The 14406-nt window shown below is 54.0% G+C and overlaps 1 long non-coding RNA gene across 2 annotated transcripts in view; it reads right to left on the bottom strand.

Annotated features, from left to right (window-relative positions):
- LOC106694762 overlaps nucleotides 1-9938 on the bottom strand; it is a 19840-nt gene extending 9902 nt beyond the window's left edge. For both annotated transcript variants that reach the window (XR_002826766.1, XR_002826765.1), the window contains exons 1-2: nucleotides 9440-9938; nucleotides 6882-6979 (exon numbers count right to left, since the gene is read on the bottom strand). This is a non-coding gene — a long non-coding RNA (uncharacterized LOC106694762). The remainder of the gene's footprint in view (nucleotides 1-6881; nucleotides 6980-9439) is intronic.
- Nucleotides 9939-14406: the final 4468 nt, after the last annotated feature.

Here is a 14406-nt window from a genome sequence, read left to right as displayed (position 1 = left end):
GGATGGATGGATGGAAGGATGGATGGATGGATGGATGGATGGATGGATGGATAAATGGATGGATAAATGGATGGATGGATGGATGGATGGATGGATGGATGGATGGATGGATGGATGGATAAATGGATGGATAAATGGATGGATGGATGGATGAAATAAATGACTTACTCCAGGCCACAGAGTTAGGAAGTAACTTTTCCTGATACCTCACAATGGGCCCTGGAGGATGCAGAAGAGCTGGTTTGAGAGAGAGGGGGGCACTCCACGTGGAGGGACTGCATGAGCAAAGGCTTGGGGTTAGGAATTGTTGTGGCTTGGATGAGACACTGTCCCATATCTTCTCTTTCAGTAACTTGCTCAACAAGACTCTAGAGGAGGGGATCTGAATGAAGGCTCTCCCAGAGTTCTCTGGGGCAGAGCCAGGAGGTTGTGTAGGGAGAGGGCCCCAAGCCCAGATGAGCAGGCAGGAACAAGCCCAGACTGCAGGCCAGGCCTCGGAGGGACTGGTCTGGCCATATTTGGTTTTCAAGGAACTTGGAGGGTTCTTGCTGGCCCTGCTGCCCACACACAGGATGGAGGCCACCCACAGTTACCAAATCAAGCAGGCAGCTGGGGTTGGAGCAGAGGCCCCACAATGGGGTGACTGTCACACAACTGTTCAGAGCCTGGCCTCTACCATTAAGATGATAAGGGTCCACCCTAGCTGGTTTGCTCAGTGGATACAGTGTCGGCCTGTGGACCGAAGGGTCCTGGGTTCGATTCCGGTCAAGGGCACGTACCTTGGTTGCAGGCTCCTCCCCAGCCCGGGCCCTGGTCGGGGTGCGTGCAGGAGGCAACCAATCAATGTGCTCCTCTCACATCCATGTTTCTCTCTGTCTTTCCCTCTCTCTTCCACTCTCTCTAAAAATCAATGGAAAAAATATCCTCGGGTGAGAATGAACAATAAATAAATAAATAAATAACCCAAATATTTAAAAAAAGAAGAAGAAGAATCAAGTGACTGAATAAGCTGTAACGAACAGTTCTAAATCAGAGCCTCTCCGCATGACAGGCAGGAGACCAGAACGGCTTTCTAAACCCATTAGCTCATCTCCCTCAGATCAGGAGGCACCTCTGGCCCTACCAGGAGCCAGGAGCTATGTGGGGAGCCAGGCCAGGGCCCTGGCCCGAGGAATCATTACCTGGCCAGAACTTGCCAGACTCTGGGATTTCACATCCCAGTAAAGTGTTCTTTGCAGATGGAACACACAATTGCCAACATTTTGTAATTTGTCAAAGTACATTAAAAAAAATAATAATAAAGCACTACTTTCTACTGTCATCATAAAATTTTATAAGGACTAATCTCAGAATTAACCAACTTTTTAAAAATGACCTTTATCGTCCTGGCTGGGTGGCCCAGGGGGTTGGAACGTGGCCCCGAACACCAAAAAGGTGGCGGTTCAATCCCCCGTTGGGGCGTGTATGGGAGGCAACCAATCGATGTTTCTCTCTCACTTTGATGTTTCTTTCTCTCTCTCAATCCCATCCTCTCTCTCTCTATAAAAGTCAATCAAAACATATCCTCGGGTGAAGATTAAGAATAAAAAGTTTCCTTTATAAGTAACTCACCACATTGTCCTAGTTTTCTCACTAACCCGGGGCCAGGGAGAATTTTATCTAGAACAGGCATGTGGCGATCTCCAGATGAGCGGGAGAGATAGAACATTTATGCAAATAACTCAGAGTAGCCATATTCATTTAGTGCCTTTGAGTTGAGAGACACATAAAACTATTCTGGCTACCTTAATAGCGACAGTTTACCAATAACATTTATTGCTGGTAATGTTAACATTGATTCCTTGGTTAAGGTGTCTGCTGGGCTTCTCTGCTGGAAAGGGTCTCTTTGTCATTAGTAAGTATCTTGGGGGGTGATACTAAAGGCTATGCAAAAATACAGATTTCTCAGCATTTCCAGTTCTTTTTAAAAGTGCCATCAAATGTACACCTTCTGCTTTTATTCCACAAACATCAAATGTTCACCTACTATGTGCCGAATACTGGCCTAACATGCACAGCTTGGCAATGTGCAGCCCTATGATCTTGCTGGATCTTAGGATCCTTACCTGCAAAATGAATATAATTATATCTGATGCCCTAGGCCGTCTGGCTCAGTGGATAGAGCATGGACCTGTGGACTAAAGCGTCCTGGGTTCGATTCCTGCCAAGGCCACATACCTTGGTTGCAGGCTCAATTCCGGCCCTGGTCAGGGTGCGTATGGGAGGCAACCAATCGATGTGTCTCTCTTCTATCAGTATTTCTCTCTCTGTCTTCCACCTCCCTTTCACTCTCTCTAAAACTCAATGGAAAAATATCCTTGGGTGAGGATTAGCTAACTAAATATACACACATTAATCTTAAAAATAATAATTACGATTCTATCTGACCACTCAGGGCTGCCGAGGAGAAAGGAGGACCGAGCTGGTGAGCATGTTCTGCTAACTGGGTTGTTCATTCTCCTTCCAAAGTGCCCAGCGCTGTCCTGACCTCCACCTATTGGCAGCCTCCGTTTCTGTCCTGCCTGAACCCACGCCCGCAGGCTTCTGTCTGTCCTCACTGGCCAGACTCCCTTTTCCTATTTGCCAAGCCTTGCTTGTGACGTCATTGAATACGTTTTGGAGACACTGGGCAAGCCTTGTGGAGACTGACCCTTTCCTCCGCAGACTCTGCCTGCAATTTGGGGAGCTGCCTTGAGGCGCCAAGGGACGCCGGGCACCTGCGGGTGGCAGGCAGGAGATCCCTCCTCCCGTAGCAGAAACAAGGGGAAGAAGTAGGCATTGCCTTCCTCCAACAACATTTTGGCCCTAAAAAGGAAACTCTTGCCCTAACCGGTGTGGCTCAGTGGCTAGAGCATCGGCCTGCGGACTCAAGGGTCCCGGGTTTGATTCTGGTCAAGGGCATGTATCTCTGTTGCAGGCTCCTCCCGGGCCTGGGCTCTGGTCGGGGCTCGTGCAGGAGACAGCCATCAATGTGTTTCTCTCACATTAATGTTTCTCTCTGTCTCTCCCTCTCCCTTCCATTCTCCCTAAAAATCACTGGAAAAAATATCCTCGGGTGAGGATTAACAACAACAAAAAGTGAAAAGATGAGCTCACCCCTGACCCAGCCTCCTAACTCAACAGCACTTTTCGTTTGAGAACCGGATGTTAGTGGACCCAGAGGAAGGTACAAGTTAATCTCCTTCAATAACTCAGAAGAGGCTTTCAAACCTTACCCGGGGGGTTCCTCACCGCCCTCTCTCAATATTTTCCCACAAACAGACCTGAGGCTCCTTTGGACGGTCAGTCCCTCACTCTCCTCCCGGCCCTTCAGCTGTCTTGTGCACCAATTAGCTGGTGACTAATTGCTCCTTAATTGTGAACCCGCTGGCCCATTCCCAGCTCCCACCCACACAGGCTGGCATGTGCATCCTCCAGGGAAAGGTCTGGTGTGAGTCCCGTGGTTCCCAGGCCCCACTGCTGTGGGTTGAACCTCTTCTTAGGATCCAGGTCTTGTTCTAGGCCCTGAGGACTCGGTCGGTGGTGAGCGAGACAGACTCGGTCCTTGCCTTCTCAGAGCTCACATCTAGCAGGAGCCAAACAGCAGCAACGAAATAATTTCAGATAATAACGGGTATGAAAATAAATTAAAAAAGGTAACACAGTACTGAGTACTGCTTGGTGCTTCCGATAGGCACGCCGGGAAGGCCTCTCTATGGCGGTGATGTTGGAGTTGAGACGTGAATGGTAATCAGGACCCAGCAGGGGTGAAGGTGAGGAGGCAGAGTGGTCCAAGCAGAGAGCAAGGCAAGAGCAAAGGCCGGGGAGGTGGGGGGGTGGGGGGGGACCAGCATGGCCTGAGAAGCACTCACTGCATCCATTCAGCCGCCAGGGAATGTGCAGGAGGCAGCCAATCAATGATTCCCTCTTATCATTGATGTTTCTATCTCTCTCTTCCTCTCCCTTCTTCTCTGAAATCAATAAAAATAAATTAAAAACAAATAAAGTTGGAGCAAAACATCTCTCCCTCTCTGTGTTGGCAGAGACTGGGGGTGGGGTGTACTCCTCCTGGACCTGCCCTCAGAAGGAGGAATTATTCATCTGATTAAGTCAGATTCCAGGGTCCTCATTGGTCCTTGGTGGTAATGAGGGTGATGTTTCTTCAAGGTCTCAAACTGCACAGTCCCGTTGCGGGGGGACTTAGGGAGGAACCCCCAGAGGGCCCCCTTCAGAGGAAGCGGCTGCCCTGGAGGAATCCAGACCCAGGTTTGGGACCCCAGGGAAACACAAATTTGGATTGTCACATGAAATTTCTTGATTTTTTTTTTTTTTTAAACCGGGAAGGGGTGGGGGGACTGGGAACGGGAGAGGGTGGGGCAGAGGGTGTGAAGGGTTCCTGGCGAAATTTCCTGATTTTTAAATGTTAACAACAAATTCAAAAAGATTTTTTTAAACAACAAAAAAATATATTTTATTGATTTCAGAGAGGAAGGGGGAGAGAGAGAGAGAGATCAATCAATGATGAGGGAGAATCATTGATCGGCCCATCTCTTCTAGATAAGCCTGGAATCCTAGCCTCCCAGGGAAGGGGCCCAAAAATCTGGGTCTTGCTCTAACCTTTGGGAGAAAAGGTTAGAAATCTTCCCAGAAACCTGAGGCGAGGGAACATCCTGTGCTTCAAGCCCAGAGAAGCTGTGACTGCGGTGACCTGGGGCCGGCCCTCCCACATCAGATGGCCCTGAGGTCTACGGCGCTGTGTGACCCAGGCATAGCTCACATTCCCTCTGCGCTGCAGTATCAGGATGCAAAGTGTGCAGAGATAAGAGCTCAGCCTCTGGGACCAAAGCTCTGGGCCCAAATCCTGACTCCCTTGCTGATGGCCCAGGGCAAGTTCCTTCCCCACTCCGGGCCTCCCATTTCTCATCTATAAAATGGGTGCAAGAAAAAAAGCCATCCCACCCCCCTCCCCCGGGGCTGTTGCGACAACTGAATGGGTGGATGCTTGATGTGAATGCATGCTGTAAATGACCCCAACGTGGGCTTAATAGCTGGACAGTGGCATTAGCATCATCTCAACCAAAACCCCATGTTTTATGTGCGTTAATCCTCACCCGAGGATATTTTTCCATTGATCTTTAGGGAGAGTGGGAGAGGGAAAGACAGAAACATCCACGTGAGAGAAACACGTCGATTGATTGCCTCCTGCACGAGCCTCCACCAGGGCCCCGGCCCCGGAGGAGCCTGCAACCGAAGTACGTGACCTTGACTGGAATCGAACCCTGGACCCTTTGGTCCACAGGCCGACACTCTGTCCACTGAGCCAAACCGGCTAAGGCCAAAACCCCATTATACGGAGGAGAAGACAGAGGCTCGAGCCAGTGATCCGACTTGCCAAGGCCACACAGCTTAGGAGCAGTGATGTCCCCGGCACACTCAGGTTTGTCTGATTCCAGAAGCCCAAGTCGTAACCTCTCTCAAGTTAGAGGGTTCTGGGTTCGAGTCTCAACTCTGCCCCTTGCAGTCACAGGAGCTTGAGCTATTCCCTTTTTTCTCTGGGTCTCGTTTTTTTTGCCTCATCTAAATACATGACAATCTGCCCATGATGACTTTTGTATTTTCCTCAAATGGGAAAATACACAGGAAGTGCCTCGCACAGTGCCCAGGATGGACATGTCTGTGGCCAGCAGTTGAGGCTGTCCTAATCATCAGAGGCAAGTTGCTTAACTCTCTGAGCCTCAGTTTCTCTATCCATCAAGTAGGACTAATAGCAGCCTCATCTCACTGGGGTGGTCGTAAAGAATAAATGAGTTACTGTGGGCTAGGCCTTAGCACAATGCTGCCCTTACTATTATTATTTTTTTTTTTTTCACAGAGAGGAAGGGAGAGGGAGAGACAGATAGAAACATCAGTGAAGAGAGAGAATCATTGATTGGCCGCCCTCTGCAGGCCCCCCACTGGGGATTGAGCCTGCAACTGGACTCAAACCCAGGACCTTTCAGTCTGCAGGCCAATGCTCTATCCACTGAGCCAAATGGGCTAGGGCACTCGGTATTCTTTTTAAAGTTCTGAAACCTGTTGTAGGCCAGCATGAGGCTACGGGGGACCCCAGTCCCCGCACTGGCCGCGGCTCCAGGCATTGCCCTTGCTGCCTGCCAGTCAGCTATTATTAGGCCCCGAGTCCTCATCTTAAATCCAGATGGGGAGCCAGAGGGGCGGACAGGGCCGGGCCGGGCTGGTGGAGGGCTGGGAACAGGCTAGAAGGCTGGTTTGGGTTTGGGCCCCACCCTGCCTGCAGCCGGTCCAAGCTGCCACGTCTGCACTTGGCTCCGAGGTCTGCACCAAGCCCGCCTCCCACCATGGCCGCCTCCTCGGGGAAGGTTCGCAGTGTTTCCACAGCCTCAGCACTTTTCTTCCCGCCCCAGGGAGGCCAGCCCTGTGTGGAAACTCTGAACTGGACACGGCTCGCCTCTGCAGCCTGCAAAGGGGCCGTGCACTCTCTCGTCTCCTGGGGAAAGGGCCCACACAAATGGGTTCAAGCCCCAGCCCTACGGGCAACACGCTGTGTCAGCTTGAACAAGTGGCATTTCCTCTCTGAGCCTTTTCTTTCTTTTTTAAATTGATTTCAGAGAGGAAGGGAGAGGGAGAGAGAGAGAGATAGAAACGTCAATGATGAGAGAGAATCATGGATCGGCTGCCTCCTGCACGCCCCACACTGGGGATGGAGCCTGCAACCTGGGCATGTGCCCCGACTGGGAATCGAACCGTGACCTCCTAGTTCATAGGTCGATGCTCAACCACTGAGCCACAGCGGCCGGGCTGAGCCTTTTCTTTATCTGTAAAATGGATATAATCATAGCACCTACCTCACAGGGCTGTGGTGGTGATTCAGTGAGTGAATGGCACATAGTAGGCACTCAGTATGCACCGGTTATTGTCACTTCATGCTTGGGTGTGCCGGGTCCTGAGGGGGAAACAAGGGATTTAGGAAACTGGGGACCTGGAGTGCAGAGTGGCTCCACTCCTACTTCTGTGCGACCTGAAGCCTGTGCCCAAGAAGGCAGGGACTCAGAGTACCTATTCCGACCACAAAGTGGGCATCTAGGACTCTATGGTGCCAAGATCCCGCTCCTGTGCTCACAAGTTCGATTCCCAGTCAGGGCACATGCTTGGGTTGCAGGCTCCATCCCCAGTGTGGGGCCTGCAGGAGGCAGACAATAGTGATTCTCTCATCATGGATGTTTCTCTCTTCCTCTCCCTTCCTCTCTGAAATCAATAAAAACACATATTTTTAAAAAGAAATATGACGAGGCCCCATGTGGGAAGAGATTCCAAATGGTAGAGGGCAGGGTGCCAAGGGTTCTGGGTTCGAATTCTGTGTGAGGTGCTGGTGTGGCTTGGTCTCACTGAGCCTGTCTTCTCATTTATATGACGATAGTCCTACCTCACAGGGCTCAAGCTGTGAGGGTCATGATCATAATAAATAGCCACTCATATATGAGAAGGGTGATCTGGAGCCAAGTTCCAACCCAATGGACAGCAATTACGCGGGGCCCCTGCCATGAGTCTCGATGACATCAGGCATCAGGGAACCCCCAGAAGTCACAAAAAATCCAGACCGGCCTATAAAAACCCTGTCCTATGTCCAAGAGGGTGGCCTCTTGGGGTTCATCACAGCTCAGTGGGCGTCTCAAGCCCCCTAAGGTCTTCTTCCCGGGGCCCACTTGCCTCTGAGTTTCCTACATTGAAGAGCCACTCTGGCCTCGGCTGAGTAGCTCAGTTGGTTAGAGCATTGTCCCAATACGCCAAGGTTGCGGGTTCGATTCCTGGTCAGGGCACCTACAAGAATCAACCAATGAATGCATAAGCAAGTGGAACAACAAATGGAGGTTTCTCTTTCTCTCTCTCTCTCTTAAAAAAAAAAAAAAATCAACAGTCATTCCTTTCCCATCCCTGGGCACATGGGGCCAGCCCCCTTCTCCTCCTCCAGGCCGGAAGTTTATCTGGCCCTGTCACTCAGAGGACACAGCAGCTGGATGACATCATGGAGGAGACCGCCTTGCCAAACTGGTTTTCCAAACAGGTCTCCAGCCCTATTCCTGGGGCTGCTGGCCATGACATCAGGGGCCTCTAATTCTGCCTATTTGACGAGGGAGGATCCAGCCAAGCCCAACAAGAACCAATTCTTCTCCTCCGGAGACCCCATGCTCCTGCCTCACCTACCGGAGTTTTCCCCAACAAAGTCCTCACAGTCCGACCTCCCTTCCTTTGCCCATGCTGTTTCCTTCTCCATGCTGCCTTTCCCCATCCCCTCAGATGCCAAACAGCAAGTGAGGGCTTTGTTCTTGCCGCCATTTAGACTCCACACACCACGTCTCTCTCCCTTCTGCCACTAGGCTCTGAGACCCCAACAGCAGGACCAACCTGGATCCACTTCTAGCCCCTCCAACTCTCCCAGTGCCCAGCAGCCCCCGGACTCCCTCATAGGCCCAAGGTCTTGGCCTTGGCTGACCTTACAGCCACTTGTGAGCACATCCCAAGTGGGGTCTCCCAGACAGTCCTGGAATTTTTTAAAAAAAAATATTTTTATTGATTTCAGAGAGGAAGGGAGATAGGGAGAGAGATAGAAACATCAATGATGAAAGAGAATCATGGATCGGCTGCCTCCTGCATGCCCCCTACTGGGGATCGAGCCTGCAACCCAGGCATGTGCCCTGATCGGGAATTGAACCCTGACCTCCTGGTTCATAGGTTGATGCTCAACCACTGAGCCACGCCAGCCGGGCCAGTCTTGGAATTTTAAGGTGTCTAGTCTGGCAGGAACGGACTTAGAGAATTGAGGCCACAATCGCCCCATTGTGAAGATGAGGCAACTGGGGTTTCCATGGGACCAGTACTTAGCCTAGGGTGGAGCCAGGGCTAAGATTCGCCACCCCTCCTGAGTCCTGCCCCCAGGCCTGGGCTTTCCCTGCAGAATCCTGGCTGGGGAAAATGGGACGTGGAGGGTGTGGGGGGGAGGGGAGAGCTCACAGGGTGATTCAGGGATCTGGCACTGCCAGCCTGGTACAATATTTATTCTCAAACTCAGGCACTGAAGCAAAATATTACCCTTGGCCCCCTGAGCTGCTCCAGCTACTCCCCCACTCTGCCAAGTCCTAGGTTGGATCTGGAGGAATCCGGGCCCTTCCTGTTACACCCCCTAGCCCTGGGAGGGCCTGACGTGGGCCAGTCCAATTCCCCCATTTTACAGATGGACAGACTGAGGCCCAGGCCTCCCCAACGCCCATAAGGTATGTTCACCCTGCTCAGCTGGTATTCAGGGCACGTCACAGATAGAACCACCCCATCTCCATTTTCTGCTCCATCTATGGCCCATCTCTCCTCCCTTCCCCATTTACATACAAACCTCCCGGCTTCTACTCACGCTGTTTCTGGGTCACAAATGCCCTTCCATGCCTTTCCCCCTCTATTCTGTGGGGTGGGTTTCTTTCCATCCTTCCTCAAGGATCAGTTTGCACATCACCTCCTCCGAGGAGTCTTCCAGGATTCCCCCTATCCTAGAGGCAGCAAGGTGGAGGAAAGGGACTTGGACATGGGCAGAATGCCACTCAAGTTTGAATGCCATTACCAGGCCAAGGTGCCCTCGCCTCCCAGAGCTTCTTCCGCTTCCTCCTCTGCAGAATCCGGGTCAACCTGCAAGAGGGCAACCCCTGTGTCTGACACGCAGCAAGTGCTCAGTAACCGCCAGGACCCTCCACTCAGGATGTTTACGCGTCCCGGGGTGTGGCTGACGCTTCCCCAGCCGCGCACGGAACTGCCCTCTGATCTTTATTTCACCGTCAACACCATCCCGCCCCACCCCTTGCAGGGAGGAAGGGCAGAGGCAGGCAGGCAGGAGGACCCCAGCCCTGAGGGCTTAAGGTACCAAGAATTCCTGAACTTGTGTCAGACCCAACAAGTCCGGACTCAGACTCACCTGAGCGGTTCTTCCCAGCTTCGCGGGGGGGCGGAGCTAGCAAGAAGCAGGCCATTCATTGGAGCCTGGAGCTGCCCCTCAGGCAGGGCGGAGAAGCCCAGGTAGCCTAGAGGTGTGCCCCGCCCCAAGGGGCTGTGCCAAAGGGCGTGCGCGGTTTGAAGCAGGACCGAGTTGGCCTTGGAGGGCGCTGACTCATGCTACCAGGATAAGATGGCATCTGGGTCACGTCGAGAGGGTCTAGACGGGGCCTGCCCAGGGGAAGGGGGCCTGGCTGTTTGCTCCTCCTCCCGTGGGACCTGAACCAGTCCACTCCCCTCTCAGCACCTTGCTTTTTCCATGGGTAAAAAGGAGCCACCTGGCGAGGATGTGGGGATGAAAGAGTATCAGAGCCCCAGCTAGTTTGGCTCAGTGAAGAGAGCGTCGGCCTGCGGACTGAAGGGTCCCAGGTTCCATTCCCAGTCAGGACACATACCTGGATTGTGGGTTTGATCCCCAGTGTGGGCCGTGCAGGAGGTAGCCAATCAATGACGCTCTCTCATCATTGATGTTTCTCTCTCTCTCTCTCTCTCTCTCTCTCTCTCTCTCTCTCCCTTTCTCTCTGAAATCAAGCTGCTTTGTCTCAGTGGATAGAGCGTCGGGCCTGCGAACTGAAGGGTCCCAGGTTCAATTACCGGTCAAGGGCACATGCCCGGGTTGTGGGCTCGATCCCCAGTGGGGGACTTGCAGGAGGCAGCCGATCCATGATTCTCTCCCGGGTTGTGGGCTCGATCCCCACTCTCTCTCCCTCTTCCTTCCTCCGATCCATGATTCTCTCTCATCATGGATGTTTCTATCTCTCTCTCCCTCTTCCTTCCTCTCTGAAATCAATAAAAATATTATATATATATATATATATATATATATATATATATATATTTTAAAGAGTATACTGGACCTCTCTAAATACGGGTAGAGGTGGTAGAGGTGGGGTGGGTGTGTGGGTAGTCACAGAGGATCCTCTAGAGGTGGTAGAGGTGGGGTGGCACTCAAGTCTAAGAACCACACCACACATAACCAGTCCCCAAAATGGCACAGAGATGGCATCAAGAAACCCCGATCACAAAGATTCGAACCTCTTAAGCGGGCAGACCCTAAGTTCCTGAGGAACATGCGCTATGCCAACAAGCACAACAAGAAGAGCCTGAAGAAGATGTAGGCCAACCACGCCAAGGCCACGAGCGCATGAGCAGAGACTAACAAGGCCCTCGTCAAGCCCTAGGAGGTCAGGCCCAAGATCCCAAAGGGCGGCAGCCGTGAGCTCAGTGGACTTGCCCACATGGCTCACGCCAAGCTTGGAAAACGTGCTGGTGCCTGCATCGCCAAGGGTCTCTGGCTCTGCAGGCCAAAGCCAAGGCCGAAACCAAGCCCCAGGCTGCGGGTGTGGCTGCAGCACAGGCTCAGGCTCAGGCTCAGCTGTGAGGACAGAAGGACTGATGTGATCCCTGGGCTCCTGTCTGCATGGAGCTGGTGTCCTCCTGTGCTATGTGTACAAATAAACCTGAGGCAGGATCTGCCTAAATAAATAAACAATAAAAATAAAATAAATGAGGTGATACTATTATTGTTTTTATTTGACAGACAGGACACCAGACCCCACCTCCTAGGCTCCAACTCCTTTTGGTCTCCATGGAGACCGATGGGAGGCTCCCGGGCCCCAGCAAGGGCGATGGAGCGGCTTTCTTTCCCCAGTGGGTCTGAGCTCTGGGGGTCCCCTGGCTGACTCCTTGTGTAGTCTTGGGCATGTTGGCTTTCTCTGGGCCTCAATGTCCTCCATTTGTTGAATGAGAGTCTGAACTCCATATTCCCAATTTTGGGGATCCCAACGCTGAGAGAGGCAGATCCTGGGGGGCTTGGAAGGGAGACGCATGGCCAATGAGGGCAATGTCTGCGCCAAGATGTGGCGGCCGAGAGAGGGTTGCCGTGTCACTGATCCTGCTCCATCTGCGGGGGTCCCTGAGATGCGCCAACATGGGGTCAAGATGCCGCCGATTACGCAGTCGCTCCTCGGAGGTGGCCCCGACCAGGTGTCCCCCAAAAGCAGCCTGGGGGCGGCGACCCAACCCAGCCACTGACGCGAGGAGGGGGCGGAGTCCAGGGAGGGGACGTGGTCTCAGGAACAAAGAGGAGGGCTGTCCCGAAGGCGCCGCGACGCGGGCGATCCCGCGCCTCTTACCCCGGCACTGGGCGCCCTCCTGGACTTTGGCGCAACACTGCGTCCTCCTGCCGATGCCCACGCGACCAGCCGGGCCCCGGCGGCCGTGGTCCCACGACTACAACCCCCTACGCTACCGGCCCGCGAGGGGCGTGGCCGGCAAATTGAATTTCCCCAATGGGGCACGAGGGTGGGCGGGACCCTCCCCAGGGTTGGCTGGCGCGGCGGGGCGGGGCGGGGCTGGCCGGGCTGCTGGCGCGGCTGGACAGACAGCCCTGCCAGAGTCCGGAGGACTGTTGCGGCGCGGGCCTGGGATCCCAGGCGTCACGCCTTCTGCCTGACCCATTCCTAGTCCATCTGTCGGATCCCGAGCCACCTACCCTGACCTGAGCCCGCGCGCGGCTGGCGAGCCGGACTGAGAGGTGGGTGTGCGGACCTCCGGGTCCCGGAGTGGAACCGGGATCTCTGGGCGTGGGTTCTGGGACTCTCAGACCTGGGAGCCCCCACCCGTCGGCGGGGCTTCTAAACCCTGGGATAAGGTTCGGAGGCCAGGAGGCTCCACCACCTCCACTGGGCGGGTGGGGGGGGGGGAGTAGGGGGTGCAGACACTCCGGGGAAGTTCCCCCATTCCTCCGAGGTCCCCACAATCGCCAGGAACCCAAAAGTGTGCGACAGAGAGTGTGGGCCAGCAGCGGGAATACCTGAGGAAAAGGACTTCCTACAGCCCCCTGGAAGCCCCAGATTACGGATTAGGGACCCCTGCCCTCAGAAGTCATGGGGTGGGGGGAGACTCAGAGTGTCCACAGAACCTAAATCTGGTGATGGGTGACACTCTTGGGGGTGCGGGGTTTACCCCAACGTAGGTAGATAAAAAGCAAGGACTCCAACAGAGGGAGGGTGGCAGGCTGACATCTGTGCGAGCCGACAGGGAAGGGAAAAGCCAGCAGCAACTTGAACTGGCAGGGTCCAGCGAAACCAACAGTGTTGACTGGGACCCTGCCCACCACCCCCAGACCCATTCACCGGATTGGGTGACTCAACAAGTGACTGTTCTGGGGACCGGGAAGGGTTGAGTGAGGGATGAATCAACAAAATGGGGGAATCCTGGGGCCATTTCGGTCCCCATACATGAACTAAGCACCAGGCTGTGGACCCTCCGATGCCAGGAAAACATTGGGGCTGCAGGAGGGACGAACGAGCTGCACTGGGGGGCTGGGCCAGGATGTAGGGGGCCCCTTCGATGGGTAATGATGGGGCAGAAGGGGGCTGTCCTGAGTCCCCGGGGGGCACTTTGGAAGGGGTCTTCAGAAGCCAGAGGTGGCTCAGATTTTCCCCCTTCCTTTGGGTCTTTGGGATCCTCCCCCCCCCCCGGGGTAAATCCAGGGTCCCTCTAATCCTCAGTTTGTCTAAGTCCAGAGGTTGGCCGGGTCAGTTTCTTAAGACCCTTCAGGCCCGGGAATTGGATTATAAGTGTGTGAATTTAGCAAAAGGAGCTGGGTGCCTGGACCCCTTGCTTCAGGGCAGTTGGCATCAGGGGGAGGGCAGAAAGGGGAGGCGGGGAGAGGGGTGTTTACAGAGGGCTGTCCTCGGGAATTGAAAGACAGGGTGTTACCTTCAAGACCTAAGTCACCAAAGGGAATGAGAGTGGCAGCAGCAGCGAGGACTTGGATATGGGCTCAGCCCACAGCCAGAGGCTGAGCTTTTGGGGGGTAGTGGAGCTGGGCAGGCCCTGGGGGTGGGTGGGTGGGGCAGGAAACTGTGGAGTCTGGCGAGCACCCCCTGGTGGTGATCACAGCTTGGGTGGGCCTTGCTGGGGCCCAGCTTCTCAATCCCGTACACTACTCTAGGGCAGAGGGCAACTCCCAACCAGAAGCCACATCACAGGTAGCAAGGATAGGACAGCAATGAATGATCATGGGTAAGAGGGGAAACTGAGGCACTGGAAGAGGCCCCCGCAGGCCTGACTTATGTCTGTCCCCTGCAGAATTCCCTGAGCTGGTGTTAGGTGCCACGGGCACTGAGGATCTCACCAGGAGGGGACGCACGGAGCTAGGGGCCAGCAAGATGGCGGACGAGGCCTTAGCTGGGCTGGATGAGGGCGCCCTGCGGAAACTGGTAAGTGACCCCATCGTCCCCAATGTGAGGCCAGAGAGGCAGGGCCTACTAGGCTACCTCTCATCGGACAAGAGGAGGTGATGGGGAGCGGGGAGGAGGAGGAGGGCTC

Source organism: Myotis lucifugus, unplaced genomic scaffold, assembly GCF_000147115.1.
Source record: "Myotis lucifugus unplaced genomic scaffold, Myoluc2.0 scaffold_617, whole genome shotgun sequence".
NCBI lineage: Eukaryota > Metazoa > Chordata > Mammalia > Chiroptera > Vespertilionidae > Myotis > Myotis lucifugus.
Note: the sequence above shows the minus strand (reverse complement) of the source record. Positions and strands in the feature narration are given on the sequence as shown.